This window comes from Dendrobates tinctorius, unplaced genomic scaffold, assembly GCF_039654945.1.
Source record: "Dendrobates tinctorius isolate UK_male_01 unplaced genomic scaffold, ASM3965494v1 ptg000188l, whole genome shotgun sequence".
NCBI lineage: Eukaryota > Metazoa > Chordata > Amphibia > Anura > Dendrobatidae > Dendrobates > Dendrobates tinctorius.
The window spans coordinates 7245450-7266073 of NW_027361855.1; positions in this window are offsets into that span (position 1 = coordinate 7245450).

A 20624-nucleotide genomic window follows, 5' to 3' on the forward strand; every position below is an offset into this window, starting at 1 on the left:
GAAACCAAAACCTGGATTGAATTAGTGGAGGGGGAACTACCAGTCCTTTCCATGCTGATCACTAAGGAAACCGGGACTGGATTACAGTGAAATAAACTGGCTTCATCATCAGTACAGGGAGACATATGAAATGAAACGGGGAGAAATATACCTGTTTTCTAGTACCTCTCCCCTTGGCACCTCACACACCCCCCTCCTCTGTTCGAGCCCGTGTGGTCGGACACGACGAGTCACCAAGCAGTGCGTTCTAGACAACGCATCTGCATTTCTGTGCGCTGTGCCCGCCCTGTGCTCAACGGAAAATGTAAACCCTTGTAATGCTAAGAACCAGCGTGTCACTCGCGCATTGCCTTCTTTTGCCCGGGACATCCACGTTAGGGGCGAATGGTCCATCACTAGTCTAAACTGGCGACCTAGTAAATAATAGCGCAAGGTGCACAGGGCCCATTTCAGAGCCAGAGCTTCCCGCTCAACTACACTGTAGTTCTTTTCTGCTCTCGCAAGCTTTCTGCTTAGATAGGCCACCGGGTGTTCCTCGCCATTTACTTCTTGAGACAAAACCGCGCCGAGGCCCACCCCAGAGGCGTCCGTTTGGACAATAAACTCCTGTTTAAAGTCTGGTGCAACCAACACTGGTTGGTCAGAGAGGACTGTTTTCAATCGCTGAAAGGCCTCCTCTGCTTCTGCGTTCCACTTTATTGCGACAGATTTCGACCCCTTAGTAAGATCTGTGAGAGGAGCTGCGATGGTCGCAAAATGTTTGATGAACCGCCTATAATAACCAACGATCCCTAAAAAAAGCTCCAACCTGTTTTTTGGTTACCGGTCGTGGCCAATTTTGAATAGCGTCCACTTTATTGGCTTGAGGCTTCACAACGCCTCTCCCTATGCTATATCCCAGATAGCGAGCCTCTTCCAATCCCAACGTACATTTCTTGGGATTGGCAGTCAACCCAGCTGTTTTTAGGGAGTCTAAGACGGCTTGTACTTTTGACAAATGTGTGTCCCAGTCATCGCTAAAGATAATGATGTCGTCCAAGTACGCCGATGCATACTGGCCATGGGGTTTTAGGACAATATCCATTAGACGTTGGAAGGTGGCTGCGGCACCATGCAACCCAAATGGCATATCTCGGTACTGGAATAATCCCTGGGGCGTAACAAAAGCAGTTTTCTCTTTGGCTGATTCCGTGAGGGGAATCTGCCAGTAACCTTTTGTTAAGTCAATAGTGGATATGTACCTAGCCGAACCCAGTCTCTCTATCAGTTCATCGACTCTTGGCATCGGGTAGGCATCGAATTTCGATACTTCGTTTACTTTCCGAAAATCGTTACAAAATCAGATAGTCCCATCGGGTTTGGGCACCAGTACGATAGGGCTAGCCCAATCACTCCGGGACTCCTCAATGACCCCGAGCTGTAACATCTTCTTCACTTCCTGGGCAATGGCTTGTCTCCAAGCCTCCGGAATTCGATATGGTTTTAGCCGTACCCGCGCCTGTGGATCAGAAATAATGTCATGTTTAATTAGGCGAGTCCGGCCAGGAAGTTCCGAGAAAATATCTGCGTTCCTCTGTATGAACTCCCTGGTCTCTCGCTTTTGGCTTTCGGATAGCGTGTCTGCAATACCCACTTCTGGCGGAGCTACCTGGGGGTCCTTTACCTTAGAAGGTGGTGCCCCTCGAGGCCCATTCTCAAGGGCAGCTCCTGCCACCAGACTCTCCCTGTCCCGCCAGGCCTTAAGCAAGTTTATGTGGTATATTTGTTCGGGCTTTCTCTTGTCTGGTTGGTGATCTTATAATTTACTTCACCTATTCGTTCCAGCACTTTGTATGGTCCCTGCCATTTCGCAAGAAATTTATTCTCTACGGTAGGCACCAATACCAACACCCTGTCTCCGGGTTGAAAGACTCGTGTTTTTGCCGCTCGGTTGTATACCGTGCTTTGGGCATGTTGCGCGCGCTCTAAACACTCTTTAACTATTGGCATAACTGCTGCAATTCGGTCCTGCATAAGTGTTGTGTGTTCAATTACACTGCGATAAGGAGTCACCTCTTGTTCCCAAGTCTCCTTGGCAATACTGTATCTAACAGGCCTCTAGGACACCTTCCATAAACCAACTCAAAAGGTGAAAAGCCTGTGGAGGATTGGGGTACCTCACGTATAGCGAACAGGAGGTATGGTAGTAGGGCATCCCAATCTCTCCCGTCCTTATCCACCACCCTTTTCAACATTCCCTTTAGGGTTTTATTAAAGCGCTCCACCAAACCATCAGTCTGAGGGTGATATACTGAGGTACGCAAATGGGAGATTTTTAGTAGTTTACATAAATCCTTAAGTATACGAGACATAAAGGGGGTCCCTTGATCCGTAAGTATCTCTTTCGGAATGCCGGTGCGGGAAAACATATTAACCAGCTCCTTTGAAATTGATTTCGCATTGGCATTCCGCAAGGGCCCTGCTTCGGGATAACGCGTGGCGTTATCCAATACTACCAAAATGTACTGATGACCCCTGGCAGATTTTACTAATGGACCGACTATATCCATTGCTATCTTCTCGAAGGGAACCTCTATTATTGGTAAGGGCACTAAGGGGCTTCTAAAATGTGAAATAGGCGCGGTCAATTGACACGTAGGACATGACCGACAGTACTGGGTCACGTCTCCCACTAGACCCGGCCAAAAGAAATGTTGCAGAATACGGTGTTTTGTCTTTTCTACCGCCAGGTGTCCTCCCAAGGGATGTTTATGTGCCAACTCCAAAACTACCTGGCGAAAGGACTTAGGTACCACTAGTTGTTCTACCACCACCCCTCGCACCTTGTCTATGTGATACAACATATCCTGCTGCACCTCCACGTGTGGGAACTCGTTTTTAGCCCCTGGGTACAATGGTCTTCCCTCGGAGACCTTTATGTTTTCCCATGCCCTTGCTAGAGTAGGATCCTGGTGCTGAGCGGTCCCGAACTTACCACGGGCCACCTCAAGATCAGGCATTTCTAAAACATCCTCTAGCTGGTCTGCCTCGCCTGCATACACAGCCAGAGGAGAGTCCACAGATTCTAGTACTTCCTCTGAGATGAATTCTCCGTCGCCTTGCTGCAATGGTTCAGGGGCTAGCTCCGGAGCACCGTCTTCAACTAGAGGGTTCATGCCACTTTTGAAGTTCCACAAGTCCCAAAATAAGGGAAAGTCTCTCCTCAGGATTACACTGTGTCCCATAGACTTTATGACTGCTGCCTGATGTCTTTTTGTCCCTACTGGCGTGGCAAGAGTAACCCAGGCAGTGGGGTAGTTCTTAGTATCCCCATGGATGCAACTAATGCCCACTGTTAAGTTCGTTAGGGCGCTAGAGTCCACCAAACTGGCATGTACCAAAGTTACTTGACTGCCGGAATCCAAGACGGCATTCACACTATAACCGTCAACCTCGACGTGGCACACGTGTTGTTCATTTCCCGTGAGGGTCTCCGCCACTCAGACTGACTGCACATATAACGAAAGACGCCTCATAGCGTTACAGTCCATTGGCTCTGTAGTCATTGGGCAGTTAGCTGCTACATGGCCAAGCCTGCGACATCGCCAACATTGTATAGGCCCTTGTCTCCTCGATGGAGATCCCAGACAAGGTCTGCTGGCTTGATGTGAGCCCGTACCACCTCCATAGTCCTTTGTAGATCTGCTACCCTTCATTGTGACATTCTCTTCTTTTGAAGATGAAGTAGGTTTCGCAGGACTCTCCAGCGATTTCTTGGGGAGCCAGTGAGGTGCTAACGTCCCTTGGAGTAGGCTTTCAGAAGCATTGTAGCGTTCGACCATATTCACCAACTGGTCAGCGGTAGTTGGGTCACCCTGTCCAACCCACCTCTGGATCTTAGCGGGTAAGGACAGCAGGTACTTGTCTAGAACAACACGCTCCACCATCTGTGCGGACGTCAAAGCCTCTGGTTGCAGCCATTTTTTACTAGATGGATGAGATCATGCATTTGTGAGCGGGCTGGCTGAAGCTCCACAAAATTCCATAAATGCACCCTCTGTGGGCGTACATACGTGTTTACTCCCAGCCTTGCCAGGATTTCGCCTTTGAGTTTGATATAGTCCATAGCATCCACTCCACTCAGGATCGTAATAGGCCTTTTGTGGATCTCCGCTCAGAAATGGAGCAACTACCTCAGCCCATCTGTCCAGCGGTAAGTGCTCACGTTCTGCAATATGTTCAAACACGGTGAGGTATGCTTCCACATCATCGTCTGCGGTCATTTTAAGCAAAGTCTTCTGTACGGCTTTCTGCACACTAGCAGCGCTTTGTGCACGGTCTCCCTCATCTCGGGGTTGCCGAACCAAGGCCTGTTTTATTGCCTCCAACTGCTCTTGCTGCATCTGGTGTTGCTGCTCCTGAGCCTTCTGGAAGCAAGTATTAGTCTGTAGAGTTGAGCGACTTTTGTTTTTTTAGGGTCGCGTTTCGCTTCGTGAAACCCGACTTTTCCAAAAGTCGGGTCGAGCAAGATCGTCTGATTATAGGGAAAAGTCGGGGTCGTCCCGAAACACGAAACCCAATGTAAGTCAATGGGGAATAAAAGTCGGCAGTGAGAGGAGGACAGGAAACACACCTACAGTGCCCATTTGAATGCCAAAAGCATCAATTCTTATTTCTTAAGCTTGTCAACCTTAATTAACTTCATAATACAAGTTACGCACTGAAAAATGGGGGTTATTTGGCTACAAACTGTGGGGGGGAGGGCTGGCTCCAGGTTTTCATGTGCCCTGGGCGAAAGAGCGCCCCTTTAACACATACCACAACTCATCATGCTCCGATACGGCAGAGAAATAGCGGTATAGTCCAATGAAAAATACCTCACTTTTTACATCTCATGACGAGGCCCATCTATTTCTCCATACAGAATCATTGGTCCCATATAATGTTTGAAACAGTATATGATGAGCTCCACATAATGCTACAGTATATGTTGGTCCCCATGGATGAAGCTCCACTGTCTTATGGGCCCAAATAATGCTCCAAACATAATGGGCCCCATTTCTAATGCTCTAGTGTATAATGGGCCCTGTAAATGCTGCTCCAGTGTCTGATGTCCACCTTTGGAATGTTCCAGTGTATGGTGGGCCCCATCTATCATTCTCCAGAGTATAGTGCTCCCTAAAAATTGCTGTCCCAACATTGAAAACAATCAAATAAGTCTCCTCGCTAGGGAATCCCTGTACTTGTCTGGACAGGTGCTGTAGCTTGCTTAACAGCTCGCCAGCCATTCTCACGCCCAGTATGGATTACACGTGATTGCACAAAGGTGAGAAAGGGTACCGTATCCCCAGATAACATGTATGGATAGCGTACACATTCAAAATATATGTCTCAGGAGGCAGGCTCAGACGGTGTTAGGCCCAGTATGGATTGCACGTGATTGCACAAAGGTTAGAAAGGGTACCGTATCCCCGGATAACATGTATGGATAGCGTACACATTCAAAATATATGTCTATACAGCATGAGGCAGGCTCAGACGGTGTTAGGCCCAGTATGGATTGCACGTGATTGCACAAAGGTTAGAAAGGGTACCGTATCCCTGGATAACATGTATGGATAGCGTACACATTCAAAATATATGTCTATACAGCATGAGGCAGGCTCAGACGGTGTTAGGCCCAGTATGGATTGCACGTGATTGCACAAAGGTTAGAAAGGGTACCGTATCCCCGGATAACATGTATGGATAGCGTACACATTCAAAATATATGTCTATACAGCATGAGGCAGGCTCAGACGGTGTTAGGCCCAGTATGGATTGCACGTGATTGCACAAAGGTTAGAAAGGGTACCGTATCCCCGGATAACATGTATGGATAGCGTACACATTCAAAATATATGTCTATACAGCATGAGGCAGGCTCAGACGGTGTTAGGCCCAGTATGGATTGCACGTGATTGCACAAAGGTTAGAAAGGGTACCGTATCCCCGGGTAACATGTATGGATAGCGTACACATTCAAAATATATGTCTATACAGCATGAGGCAGGCTTAGATGGTGTTAGGCCCAGTATGGATTGCACGTGATTGCACAAAGGTTAGAAAGGGTACCGTATCCCTGGATAACATGTATGGATAGCGTACACATTCAAAATATATGTCTATACAGCATGAGGCAGGCTCAGACGGTGTTAGGCCCAGTATGGATTGCACGTGATTGCACAAAGGTTAGAAAGGGTACTGTATCCCTGGATAACATGTATGGATAGCGTACACATTCAAAATATATGTCTCAGGAGGCAGGCTCAGACGGTGTCAGGCACAGTATGGATTTGACGGCCCAGATTACACAGCGGAGGAGCAGGGAGAGGTAAAGATTGCAAATGCTGGGGCCCTGCCCAAGCAAGGGGGGCCCACTCGTGGGCGTCGGTACTGGCACTGGGCCCCTCATAGTACAGCGGTGTGTCTGACGGCGGGTGTGCACCACCACCGTCAGAGACACTTGATTGCACTATGAGGGACCCTGTGCCAGTGCCCGCGCCCAAGAGTCGGCCTACCCACCTGGCCATGCCGACTGGACCATGCATCAGTTGTGAGGTGCACCTTTCCGCTCACTGACTGCTTGAGTGCATGGACAATGCGGTCTTTCACATGATGGTGGAGGGCTGGGATGGCTTTGCGAGAGAAGAAGTGGCGACTGGGTAGGTCATAGCGTGGTACTGCATAGGCCATGAGTTCGCGGAAAGCTGTGCTTTCCACCAACCGAAAGGGCATCATCTCAAACGAGATTAGTTTGGCAATGTGGGCGTTCAAACCCAGTGTACGCGGATGAGAGACTGAGTACTTTCTTGACCTACTCATAGTGTCTGGGAGGGTGAGCTGGACTTGAGAGCTGCATATGGTGGAAGTAGTGGTGGACAGGGTGGACTGAGAGAGGGTTGATGATGGTGATGGAGTTGGTGTTCTTTCTGATGGCCTTGAATCAGTCTTTCGTTGATATAACAGTGGGATTCCCTGACTGCTGTGGTCTTGCAACGACACCTCAACATTTGCTGCTGTGCTAACCGGTGGGCTTACAGTGGGGGAAACAATGTAGCGTTGCTGACTACCTTCGTTGTGATCAGTTGCACATGTGGCACTTGAGGTTTGGTGTTGTGTCCACGCTTGCAAGTGCATGCTGGTTAAATGTCTAAGCATGCAACTGGTATTCAAATTTTTCAGATTTTTCCCTCGGCTAAAGGTCTTTGCGCACTTCTTACAGATAACCTTGGCCTGATCATGAGGATTTTGTTCAAAAAAGTGCCACACTGCACTCTTCCTACTTTGGCAGACATTTTGCGGCCTAGCACGCTGTGATCTTTTGACCCTCTGGACAAGCTGTCCAGCAACTCTTTTGATGTTTGGAACCTGTCTTTGGAGTGCTCCGGGCCTGCCAGATAACAGCTGTTGCGATGTCGATGTCTGCTGTGGATGTTCCTCATCTGAGCTATTGGAAGCAGCACCCTCTTCCCCCAATGGATGCCAATCTGGGTCAACAACTGGGTCATCCATCACCTCCTCTTCTATGTCATGTGCACCTTCCTCTGTGTCACCGTGTATGGTGGTATAGTGTGCGGGAAGGGGCACCTGAGTCTCATCAGGGTCAGAATCTGGCTCTGTACACTGCGAGGACAATGTAGTGCTCTGAGTGAATGTACCAGCAGAATCATCCATCAGCGGCTGTGCATCAGTGCACTCCATGTCAGATTCATCTTGGCCTGGGTAATTCACCATTTGACTTGATAATCCAGGCATGGTATGTGAAAACAGCTCCATGGAGTAATCAGTAGTATGCCCTGCGTCATCCTTCAATCTTGGTTGGGGTGAAGGACACAAGGAAAGGTGTGGTTCATGAACATGAGCCTCCAATGACGACTCAGTGCTTTTACTTTTTACAACTGAAGAAGAGGAGGCGATAGAGCTGGAGGCTGAGTCAGCAATGTAAGACAAAACTTTTTCCTGATGCTCTGGCTTTAAAAGCGGTTTGCCAACTCCTAGAAAACTAAGCGTTCGAGGCCTTATGTAGCCAGACGATGACGCAGGGTCAACACCTCCTGCATTCGGTCCTATTTTGCTCTTGCCACTACCATCAGATCCACCACCAACACCATCATTACCAGCTGCCAACCCCCGCCCAATTCCACGGCCTCTTCCACCAGCCTTCCTCATTTTTGGTAGAAATGTAGACAAAATCCAACAAACTATATAGTAATGTAAAACAAGGTACAAGGTGTCTATAGCAGTGGTCCCCAACCTTTTTTGCACCAGGGACCGGTTTCAAGCAAGACCATTCTTCCATGGCCCGGCAGGGCGGGGATGGAGGTGTGGCAGGGGTGGGGCTTTGGTCATAAGGGGGCGGGGCTATGGACACGGTTGTAGTGTAGCAGTGCATACTTATAATTAAATAACATTTATAATGTGACTCAACTCACCATAGGTTTTGAATAAGTGCTCCATCACCCCCTTCTCCCCATCACTCCCTTCTCCCCATCACTCCCTTCTCCCCATCACTCCCTTCTCCCCATCATTGCCTTCACCCCATCACTCCCCTCTCCCCATCATTGCCTTCACCCCATCATTGCCGTCTCCCCATCATTGCCTTCACTCCATCACTCCCCTCTCCCCATCACTCCCCTCTCCCCATCACTCCCCTCTCCCCATCACTCCCCTCTCCCCATCACTCCCCTCTCCCCATCACTCCCTTCTCCCCATCACTCCCTTCTCCCCATCATTGCCTTCACCCCATCACTCCCCTCTCCCCATCATTGCCTTCACCCCATCATTGCCTTCACCCCATCGCTGCTGTCTCCCCTTCATTGCCTTCACCCCATCACTCCCGTCTCCCCTTCATTGCCTTCACCCCATCACTCCCTTCTCCCCATCATTGCCTTCACCCCATCACTCCCTTCTCCCCATCATTGCCTTCACCCCATCACTCCCCTCTCCCCATCACTGCCGTCTCTCCATCACTCCCCTCATGTCCCCATCTCCTCCAGGGCCAGGCTACACAAACACAGACCAACGCGCACGCACACACACACACACACACACACACACACACACACACACAACACAACACAACCGCACACGCACACACACACACATTATACATACACACACAGACACCACCTCTCTCCTCTCACCTGCCCGCCGCCCGCGCTTCCTCGCTCTGACACAGCAGCCGCGCTCTCCTCTCTCAGTCAGAGACAGGAAGCGCGGGCGGCGGGCAGGAAGCTGGACGCAGTGGACGGGGCCTTGCAGCTCCGCTCCTGCTATTCCCTCTTGCAGGCAGCGGAGCTGCTTGGATCGCTCCCTGGCCCCCGCTACGCCACTGACCACCCCTGGCTCCCCTTGTGTCCGCGGACAGGCAAGGGCACTGCAGCGGCCCGGTGCTGGGCCGCGGACCGGCGGTTGGGGACCCCTGGTCTATAGGACAGGGGAGATTTTGAATTTCTGCACACACTTTTGGACACTGGACACTTTTGGATTGTGTGAGGCCCACTGATATCTGAGCGCTATGTGACAGGCTCGATGGCACTGCTGTGACAAAAGTGACTAGAGGATAAGGGAGATTTTGAATATCTGCACACACTTTTGGACACTGGACACTTTTGGATTGTGTGAGGCCCACTGATATCTGAGCGCTATGTGACAGGCTCGATGGCACTGCTGTGACAAAAGTGACTAGAGGATAAGGGAGATTTTGAATATCTGCACACACTTTTGGACACTGGACACTTTTGGATTGTGTGAGGCCCACTGATATCTCAGCGCTATGTGACAGGCTCGATGGCACTGCTGTGACAAAAGTGAATAGAGGATAAGGGAGATTTTGAATTTCTGCACACACTTGTGGACAGTGGACACTTTTGGATTGTGTAAGGCCCACTGATATCTGAGCGCTATGTGACAGGCTCGATGGCACTGCTGTGACAAAAGTGACTAGAGGATAAGGGAGATTTTGAATTTCTGCACACATTTGTGGACAGTGGACACTTTTGGATTGTGTGAGGCCCACTGATATCTGAGCGCTATGTGACAGGCTCGATGGCACTGCTGTGACAAAAGTGACTAGAGGATAAGGGAGATTTTGAATATCTGCACACACTTTTGGACACTGGACATTTTTGGATTGTGTGAGGCCACCTGATATCTGAGCGCTATGTGACAGGCTCGATGGCACTGCTGTGACAAAAGTGACTAGAGGATAAGGGAGATTTTGAATTTCTGCACACACTTGTGGACAGTGGACACTTTTGGATTGTGTGAGGCCCACTGATATCTGAGCGCTATGTGACAGGCTCGATGGCACAGCTGTGACAAAAGTGACTAGAGGATAAGGGAGATTTTGAATTTCTGCACACACTTGTGGACAGTGGACACTTTTGGATTGTGTGAGGCCCACTGATATCTGAGCGCTATGTGACAGGCTCGAAGGCACAGCTGTGACAAAAGTGACTAGAGGATAAGGGAGATTTTGAATCTCTGCACACACTTTTGGACACTGGACACTTTTGGATTGTGTGAGGCCCAATGAATATCTGAGCGCTATGTGACAGGCTCGATGGCACACCTGTGACAAAAGTGACTAGAGGATAAGGGAGATTGGATTGCTTTTAAAAAAGCAGTTTGCGGAGCAGTGGGTAAACAGCAATGCCAGCCTGTCAGGAAGCCTTAAAAGGCAGCCCAACAACCAACACCACTGACAAACCACTATATAGCCTCCCCTTGCACTGCACACACAGTGACTGGTGTGTTGTGCAGGCCAAATCGCTACCAGCAGGAGCAGTTTTTTTGTCTTCTTCCCTTCCTAACGCTCTCCCTACAGAATCAGCAGCAACCTCTCCCTATACTAAGATCGGCAGAAGTAAGATGGCGGTCGGCGTGAACGCCCTTTTATACCCCCTGTGACGCCCACCAAAGCAAGCCAATCACTTGCATGCCCTTCTGAAAGATGGTGGTGACCCGTGCCTATGTCATCACGTTGCCCACAGTGTCCGTGGATCCTGATTGGCTGAAAAAGAGCGCAAAACAAACTTTTGAAACGCGACTTTGGCGCGTAAGTCGCCGACCTCGTGGCCGACCTCATCCTAGGGTCGGGTTTCGTTTCATGAAACCCGACTTTGCCAAAAGTCGGCGACTTTTGAATTTTTTCGACCCGTTTCGCTCAACTCTATTAGTCTGCTGTTGCTGCACATTTGCTTGCAATAACTGCTTCACTAGTTCCTCCATATTACTGGACTCTTGGCTCTTCAAAAGCGCAGAAGCTTTCAGCCAGGACATACACAGCGTTTTCTCTGCAGTCACAGTCCAGCAGCCACAAGTGCCCGCATTCGAAACACCATTTGTGGGGAATAGATAGCTCAGCTGGGATCTTTGCTTTGGCACAAGTGTGTGGCTATGAAGTCACTTCAGCAGACTAGCAAGTTCCACATGGATATGAACACGGCATATTTATTGTGCACACTTGTTATTCGATGTTACACATGCCAAACATGAAATAAAACATCTAAGGCCGTCTGGCCACTAACTAACAATAGCAGGCTAACTACAAAATAAACCTATATAACAGCAAACAAGTCCATGTAATCTTACTGTGTCAGCTCCCCAGCTCAGCAGAGATAGACTGAGAGATCTCAGCTCCTCCTGATTATATCAGCTGGACCAGTCAGGAAACCAAAACCTGGATTGAATTAGTAGAGGGGGAACTACCAGTCCTTTCCATGCTGATCACTAAGGAAACCGGGACTAGATTACAGTGAAATAAACTGGCTTCATCATCAGTACAGGGAGACATATGAAATGAAACGGGGAGAAATATACCTGTTTTCTAGTACCTCTCCCCTTGGCACCTCACAGTATTTACGGAGTGTCACACACACACACGCTGACTCTGTATTGATGTGACTGAAATGCGAATGGCAGATATACAATACTGTTTGAGAATCGTAAAGCTCTATATGGTGTGTATGGAAAATTGTCAATCTCCGTCTATTTGTATAGGGACTGACACACGCTGTCGCTGTCTAGTTTTGACCGTCATCAAACAACAGATATACGAAACTGTTTGAAAAGCGGACAGCACTCTAAGGTGTAGGTCTGGAAAAACGGAAAAACTCCTCAGCTTTTTCTTCCAGAGTCACACCTAGATAGCTTCTATTTGACCAGCTGGTACACAGAAGTGTGTGAGGAGCGTACACCGCTATATGGTGTGTGAAAAAATGAACGCTCAGTAACTGACCAGAACAAAATAATAAAAGTTGGAGTGCTTTGAAAAAAAGCAGTTTGAACAGCAGTGTGCACAAAGCAATGCAGCTAGCAGGTAGCCTTAAAAGGCAGCCTAATCACCACCAGCGCTGCTGCACACAACAAAAATCCTCCCCTTTCACTGCACACTAACTGTACAGTGGAAAGCGCTATCAGCAGAAGCAGTTTTTTTTTCTTCTTCCCTGCCTAACGCTCTCCCTGATCAGAATCAGCAGCAGCACCTCTCCTTATTCTAAGATCGGCAGAAGTAAGATGGCGGTCAGCGGTCACAGCCTTTTATACCCACTGTGACGCCACACAAAGCCAGCCAATCACTTCAATGCCCTTCTTTAAGATGGTGGCCGCTGCCCATGTCATCGCGTTGCCCACAGTGTGTGTCCTCCTTCATTGGCTGAGAAAAGATGCTGGAAGCATTATTTGAAACGCGACTTTGGCGCACTGATCGCGACCTCATGGCCGACCTCACGCTATGGTCAGATTTCGATCAGCGACTTTAGCTAAATTCGGCTATTTTTGAATTTTACCGACCCGTTTCGCTCAACTCTAGATAATTCCACTTGGTGTCACTGTTTCAGTGTTAGCCGATACGTCTTATCCGCTTTTTTTTCTGTCCCGCTGAGCAGCAGTTTCCGCTGCTGCCTCCGCTTCTGAGCCCAGGTTATTGGCGCAAGTTCGCACAAGACCGACTGATGTACTGCCTCCAAGAGCAATATACCGCACTGTTCCACTGCTCATTCTGATCCCGGCGCACTTGGGTCTGTGGCACGGTCCGGTCCCTGTTCGGCTGCTCCTGCTGCATGTGTTGTGAGTGTGACACATACGCCTTGCCTGCTGACAGCAGGCTGCTGTGACTGTCTAGCCATCATCACACTTACCTCCTCCTGCTGCAGCTCCGTTGGTCCAGCGCCGACATCTTCTTCCTGTATGAATGCGCGGTCACACGTCACGTGGTACCGCTCATTAAGCTCATGAATATGGGTGCCACGCCTATGAGAGTGGAGTGGCATCCATATTCATGACTTTAATGAGTGGTACTACGTGTGACTGGGATTTCACATGCGAGACTCGGCCGAGTTTCTCGCATGTGTGATACCGGCCGAGATGAGGGCCGTAAACTATTGTCCCGTGGGCCCATGAGGTGAGGGCCGCAAACTATTGTCCCGAGGGCCGCAGTTGGGCCGCGGGCTGTGAGTTTGAGACCCCTGATCTAGAGTGACAGACAGGAAAACACTGGAATACCGGCCTAAAATGGCCAAACTTGGACCACACAGATATATGAGGCCTGGCACAGAGATACCACAATTTCAAATATGTGGCCTGTTTATTTTTTAAAATGCAAAATAGTGCTGTATATTACTAGAGTGACAGCAAAAATAATGGAATTTAGGCCTAAAATGACCAAATTTTTAGCACATGGATGTATGAGGCATGTCACAGATATACCACACTGTAAAATATGTGGCCTGCATTTATTTTTTTTGGGGGGGTTCAGCAACATGGTGTCAAGAAATTGTGTATGACACAAAAAAATTCTACTCTACTGTACCACTTAAGAATGAAAGATTTGTCTGCGCACTCAAAAGTGATTTTTGAGACCCCTTTAAAATTGCTAAGATTTTCATGCTGAACTAGGAAAATGATCTGGCTGTATTGTGCAGTGTCATAAAGCAAATGGAGCAAAAAAGGTCTTTGGATGGCTTGGCAATAAAATAATCTCTATTAACCTGGCAAAAAAAATTTTCCTAGCCAATTATACCTGGGGCTAGGTATATACAGGCAATATATGTTATAGGTAGCAGCAGCAGACAGTAATGGAATGGATCCTCTTGATGTATGCAGTGATATGTATATACAGTGGGGCAAAAAAGTATTTAGTCAGTCAGCAATAGTGCAAGTTCCACCACTTAAAAGATGAGAGGCGTCTGTAATTTACATCATAGGTAGACCTCAACTATGGGAGACAAACTGAGAAAAAAAAATCCAGAAAATCACATTGTCTGTTTTTTTTCATTTTATTTGCATATTATGGTGGAAAATAAGTATTTGGTCAGAAACAAGCAATCAAGATTTCTGGCTCTCACAGACCTGTAACTTCTTCTTTAAGAGTCTCCTCTTTCCTCCACTCATTACCTGTAGTAATGGCACCTGTTTAAACTTGTTATCAGTATAAAAAGACACCTGTGCACACCCTCAAACAGTCTGACTCCAAACTCCACTATGGTGAAGACCAAAGAGCTGTCAAAGGACACCAGAAACAAAATTGTAGCCCTGCACCAGGCTGGGAAGACTGAATCTGCAATAGCCAACCAGCTTGGAGTGAAGAAATCAACTGTGGGAGCAATAATTAGAAAATGGAAGACATACAAGACCACTGATAATCTCCCTCGATCTGGTGCTCCACGCAAAATCCCACCCCGTGGGGTCAGAATGATCACAAGAACGGTGAGCAAAAATCCCAGAACCACGCGGGGGGGACCTAGTGAATGAACTGCAGAGAGCTGGGACCAATGTAACAAGGCCTACCATAAGTAACACACTACGCCACCATGGACTCAGATCCTGCAGTGCCAGACGTGTCCCACTGCTTAAGCCTGTACATGTCCGGGCCCGTCTGAAGTTTGCTAGAGAGCATTTGGATGATCCAGAGGAGTTTTGGGAGAATGTCCTATGGTCTGATGAAACCAAACTGGAACTGTTTGGTAGAAACACAACTTGTCGTGTTTGGAGGAAAAAGAATACTGAGTTGCATCCATCAAACACCATACCTACTGTAAAGCATGGTGGTGGAAACATCATACTTTGGGGCTGTTTCTCTGCAAAGGGGCCAGGACGACTGATCCGGGTACATGAAAGAATGAATGGGGCCATGTATCGTGAGATTTTGAGTGCAAACCTCCTTCCATCAGCAAGGGCATTGATGATGAAACGTGGCTGGGTCTTTCAACATGACAATGATCCAAAGCACACCGCCAGGGCAACGAAGGAGTGGCTTCGTAAGAAGCATTTCAAGGTCCTTGAGTGGCCTAGCCAGTCACCAGATCTCAACCCTTTAGAAAACCTTTGGAGGGAGTTGAAAGTCCGTGTTGCCAAGCGAAAAGCCAAAACATCACTGCTCTAGAGGAGATCTGCATGGAGGAATGGGCCAACATACCAACAACAGTGTGTGGCAACCTTGTGAAGACTTACAGAAAACGTTTGACCTCTGTCATTGCCAACAAAGGATATATCACAAAGTATTGAGATGAAATTTTGATTCTGACCAAATACTTATTTTCCACCATAATATGCAAATAAAATAAAAAAAAAAACAGACAATGTGATTTTCTGGATTTTTTTTTCTCAGTTTGTCTCCCATAGTTGAGGTCTACCTATGATGTAAATTACAGACGCCTCTCATCTTTTTAAGTGGTGGAACTTGCACTATTGCTGACTGACTAAATACTTTTTTGCCCCACTGTACACACATACAGTTCATGCAGGCCTTGCACTGATATGTATAGAGCGACGCACATTCCCCTGCCTACCTAACACTGCAACCTATATACTCCGGAATTAGTCCTTAGAAGGACTGTTGGTTTAGCTGTATTTGAGTAGTTTAGGATGGTAGACCCCACACTGACTAATAAATCCCCAAATCTGACCCTATCTCTGCAGCAGCTCTCCCTACAGTATCTCAATCCGGAGCTGAATGCACCGAGCAGGGCAGCATCCGGTCTCTTATGCCCCTGAAGATGCTGTGCGGCCAGCCAATCAGTGCAATACCACAACAAAGATGACTGCGGTATTACAGTGCCTGACAGACAATTCCTGCATGGTGGTTGGGTCTCTAAAGACCGCCAAAAATGCTGGGTGGAGACCCCAGTATCAGAGTAATCCCAGATATGCTCAGTGCTCGCCGAGTACACCGAGTTCAGTGATACTCAGGTGAGTAACGAGTAGTGGAGAGCATGTTTGCTCATCACAAGTGGTTATCAAAGAAAAAATGGGGATGGCATGCAGGTCATAGTAAATAAAAGAGTACCGTGAGCAGGTCATGGTGTCTAAGGGAGAATGGCATGGTGTTCATAGTAAATAAGGGTAGATGGTATGAAGGTCATAGCATATAAAGGGGGACAGTATACTGGTCATAGTAAATAAGGGGGTTGGTGTGGAGGTCATAGTATATAGGAGGTTGATGTGAATGTCGTAGTATATGAGGAGGATAGTGTGGTAGGAATATTTGACAGGAAAGGATAGTGTGGAGGCCATGTACCATAAGAGGGACAGTCTTGGGTAATTTTTGTGCAGGGATCACAATGACGGGCTGGATTTTATTTGAGGCCACAGAGTAGGGCTAAACTACAGCATGAATGATTATTTTTATTCAGTTGGCATTATAATGACACTGTTATTTTAAGGGCACAATGTCGGGATGTGATACAGAAGAGCAGAGAACAAGGAGGTCCACAGAGACAAGCTGTGGCTGTAAAGTCATCATAGGACCAGGACCTGAAAGGTGTGTAGATCTAAGGGTGGATTTAAATTGGCTAAATGCAGGTTTTAAATTACCTCTGATCAGCTATATCAAGGAGATCATCAGTCATTTAATAGCATCTTTACACAAGCTGTGACTGCACTTTATGTGCACAGTACGATCTTTAACATGATCATCCTATGGACATAGAATGCCATTGTTCTTGGCAACAGAACAATGTCCTGCCGAGAAGGATGATATTTCAAGGGCGTCTGTCACATCCACATACAAAATAAACTGCATTAACATTTATTTAGAGAACAAAACCCCTAGTAAAATCATATGAGGCATAAAGTTTAATTTAATATTGAAAAATCTTTTGTTACTTTTTATTGCAAATGAGGGCATATCATTGAACCTTTAGCATAGTCTATGACTTGGTGTGCCATTGCATCTTTCTATTTGCATATTAAAGACAGTCAGTGCTGCCTTGGTAAGAGTGAGCACTGCCTAAAATCAGTGGACGCTAATGCCCCTTTCACATGTCCGTATATTTCCGCTACCAGAAAAACCAGTACAGGAGATATCCGTGTCCGTATTATGTGTGGCACACGTGTGGCAACTGTGTGCCTCCCGTGTGCCGCATCAGTACCACTCGGACAGATGAAGGGGAAGAAGCGCTACAGTAAGTGCTGTTCCCCAGCAGCTGGTGCTGAAGCCAGCTCTCATCATTCTCCCCTGCTCTGCCGGCGAGCAGAGAAGAATGATGGGCATTATATTAAAGTCTGAATGACAGTAGGCGGTGGTGTGGCACCCCAAGGAGTATGGCCGCCACAGTGGCTTTGCCTTCCTCCAGGGGAGGGTAATGCCAGGCTTGGAGGCAATGATGGGTCTCTCTCGCAGTCAATCCATACATGCAACACAGTTCCACTCCAGGCCAGCAGGGGGAGCTCTGAACCGGGATTAAGGGGAGGAGTGCCCTCTGAGGGCCAAGAGGAAGGAGTGGTCAGTTAGTCTGCAGAGGGTGAAGTGTGCAGACATGTAGAGAGAAGCTGGAGGTTGAGCTGGGAAAGGAGAGCTCCTTCACAGTGAGCGCATGAACTGGAACCTGGTCTCCACGGTTGTATGGATACTAACGGTCCTACAACAGATACCAGAGGAGTAGGAGGCTGTAAATGCCCTACTCCCATCTAAGACTTGAGGGCACAACAGCAGCTTGGATAGAGAGCCGGGACTCAGGAGAAAGGAGCCCCGAGATAGGCTACAGCTGTCTGCCGTGCAAGTAAGGTTCTTGAGAACATCTGACAGGAGGAACTTCAGTGTAACTCAGTACTAGGAGTACTTCATTCACACAAGTGCTAGGAAGGAGACTGCACAGCCCATATGCTGAGAGAGAATCCCTGAGTTGCTTCCAGGCTAGCCTGCTCCATTACCATCTGTAATCAGGACCCTGGACTGCAGTTATCAAGTAAAGGTACAGAAATTGCACCCCGCTGTGTCTTGTCTGCTTCCTACCCTTAGGGTACCGTTACACACATGCACCAGCGATCCCGACAACGATATGGATCGCTGGTGCATCGCTAAGTGGTCGCTAGTGAGCTGACACACAGGCAGATCTCACCAGCGACATCGCAGGGGTCGGGGGTCACTACTTACCTGTCAGACGCGGCGATCCTGACGTCCTCCCGCCCACATCCACGTGTCGCTTGTCGTCACAGCAGGAAGCGCCGCAGGAAGCTGGCGACGAGAAATGATCCAGGACCTTCTCGCGCGACCAGCAATAACCAGCGGGGGAGCCGGTCGGAGGTAAGTATCACATGTAGTGATATCGCTAGCAATATCGCTGCTATGTCACAAAATCGGTGACTTTACAGCGATATTGCTAGCGATATTGCAGTGTGTAACGGGGGCTTTACGACACTGCTACATCCCCGTGCCAACCACCTATACACTGCCCTGGGACTATAGCTTCACCTGTTGGGAGCTTTTACACCCTTGTTGCACCCTACCATCAGTCCCAGCGGATCTGCATGCAGCGTCGGCTTAACAACTCCCTTGCCGAGCACCACAGGTGGCGTCACAAACTATTCCATTCCATTAACTACATTCCCCCATTGCTTGGGCGCCCAGGGCCACGGACCGGGTCACCGCTGCTGTGACACATTCCCCTGACACCAGCCCGGTACCGAGTACCCCACAGCCCTGGGAGGGCGACTCAGTGGCTTTTGGGACTGTTACCAGCAGGTGTCAGATGATGGTGGTAACAGTCCCAAAATCCCCACCGGCTATTGTTTGGACTTTAATATAATGGTCATCATTCTCCACAGCTCACCAGCAGAGCATGGGAGAATGATAACAGCTGCTTCAGCACCAGCCACCGGGAAACTGCGCTAACTGTAGCGCTTCTTCCCCGGTGGCCGTCCATGTCACACGGTGGACATTAAAGTGTGTTCTCTGTGTGTACGTGAGCGGGAAGTTTTGCCGTCCCTGATGATGGCAAAAAACGGACATGTCAGCGTGTTTTGCCCACGGACACATGGTCCGTGGAAACACACTGACATGTGCATAGACCCATTTATTTGAATGGGTCTACGTGTGTACGTGTCTCCAATAGGTGTGAAAACTGTCACCACATGTACCGGAGACACGGATGTGTGAAAGGGGCCTAAGTGTCAGTGTGGCTGTACACTTATTGTGGCTGCAGGTGCACAGTGGCATGTAAAAGTTTGGGCACCTGTGGTCAAAATTACTGTTAATGTCAACACTTAAGCATATTGAAGATTAAATCAACTCTAAAAGGCCTAAAGCTAAAGATAACACATTTCCTTTGAATTTTAGGCAAATATATACAGGTGCTTCTCCCAAATTTAGAATATCAAAAAATTTATTTATTTCAGTTTTTCAATTCAAAAAAGTGAAACTCATAAACGATATAGAGAGTTATTGCAAACAGAGTGATCTATTTCAAGTCTTTATTTCTGTTAATGTTGATGATTATGGCTTACAGCTAGTGATGGGCGAGCACTAAAATGCTCAGGTACTCGCTGCTTGGGTCGAGCATATTGGAATCCTTAGGTACTCAACACTATCAATAAGCCCAATGTAAGGCTATGGGAAACTTGAGCATTTTTGCCATGCCCCCGGTTTCTTTAGAGGGTCTATAAACTGCAGAAATCGATGGGAACAGTGCTCAAATGTCTTGGGAACATCATGTGGAAGACCCCTGGAAGCATTTCTGACTCCCAGGTCACTGCTGTGAACAATGTTGTCAGAGTCTTATGCCACTTTTACAGGCTCACAATAAAACATATGAAAACGAAACCAAAATGGATTTTCCTGCGAAATATGTTAAGGAACATAATTTCCAGGGCAATCATTTGTAGAAAAGGCAAAATAAATAACCCTAAACAAAACTGCTCCTTCACCATTTGGGCTATGTCCACACGTAGCATTTTTGATGCATTTGTCAACTTTAGCAATGCTTTCAACAAAGGCAAATGCATTCACTGGGTAATGTCATTTTAACATTTTACAACCTTATCTGGTCATGTGGTGTGTGACACGTCAGACATATCCTGTTTCATTTATGAAGGAGGGATTCTGAAAGTCACAAAGACTATCTTTATAGGGCCATCAGGTGGCCTTTACTATTCTTAAAGGTCCAGCAGTCAGCCCTCACTATTCTTAAAGAGCCATCAACCGGCTATGCTTTGTTGTACCCATTATTAAACAGTGGGCTTCCTATACTGTTATTGCTTATGAAGTGAGTTACAGGGCTGCCCAAAATTGGGTCGCACCCCAATACCCCTTTGACAAGACATACAGGAGGGTCAACTGAAAGTAATGTTCCCATTATTAGGAAGTTGGTACTGCCATACTGTTT